We start from the raw sequence: 938 nt of genomic DNA on the forward strand, positions 1-938 counted from the left end.
ATGGTTCAGAGACTACACGGTTGGGTTTGTTCCCAATCAAAATCCTGGTGTTGTAAAGATCAAGCTAAACCAAGCCATCCTCATCGAACCGTTTAGATTGGAAAAGACCCTTGAGATCATTGAGTCCAGCTATTAGCCTAACGTCCTCAAACCATCAGGGTGCATTGAGGGGACTTGGGCTGCAGGGATGTGCTCATCTCTGTGTCCCAGCTCATCTCCACCAGGTGAAGAGAGCCTCTACCAAGCTGTTTGCACCTCTCATGCACTGCTGTCCCACAGCTTGGCCACCACAGCCATGCGTGGACTGGAAAGCAGCAGCAGTTTGGTTCATGTCACAGCAGGATGGTGGCATTGTAGCAGATCTGCTGAAGGGACCCAGAGAGCGGGCACAGCCCTTGTGCTGGCATGGGGACAAGAGGGCTTGCCAAGGGTGCTTGGCTGTGGGGATGCTGAAAGGTCCCCTCCTCTGTGACCTTAATGTGGCACAACAGAAAGTTTAAAGCCCAGCACATAGGGTCAGAGAGGTTTGGTTGAGACAAAGTTGGGCAGAACCCAACTGCTCTGCAGCCTCAGCTAGAGCTCAGCAACCTTCCCCCACTGGGCCCAGGCACACTCCCAGAGACCCCCATGGGTTGGAGTTGAGGCCCATGGGGGTGGTGGTGCCTGGTCCCTGTGATGTTGGGCTGTTTTCCTCCCCTGCAACAAGTGTCTGGTGAGAGCTGCCCATGTCCAAGGGGAGGCTCAGAGGCACTCCTGTAACCCTGGGGGTCTGCAGCTGGGTGGGGGATGAGATATTCCCCTTGGCACACGTGAGGGTCACTGGGCAGATCCCTCCTGGTACACCCTTAGCAGGCACCGTGCAGTTCCAGGGGATGCTGGGGTGCGAACACGTCAGTGGGCAAAGGATTGCCAGGCAGAATGGGCAGGACCTTCAGGGC

Source organism: Merops nubicus, unplaced genomic scaffold, assembly GCF_000691845.1.
Source record: "Merops nubicus isolate BGI_N331 unplaced genomic scaffold, ASM69184v1 scaffold33777, whole genome shotgun sequence".
NCBI lineage: Eukaryota > Metazoa > Chordata > Aves > Coraciiformes > Meropidae > Merops > Merops nubicus.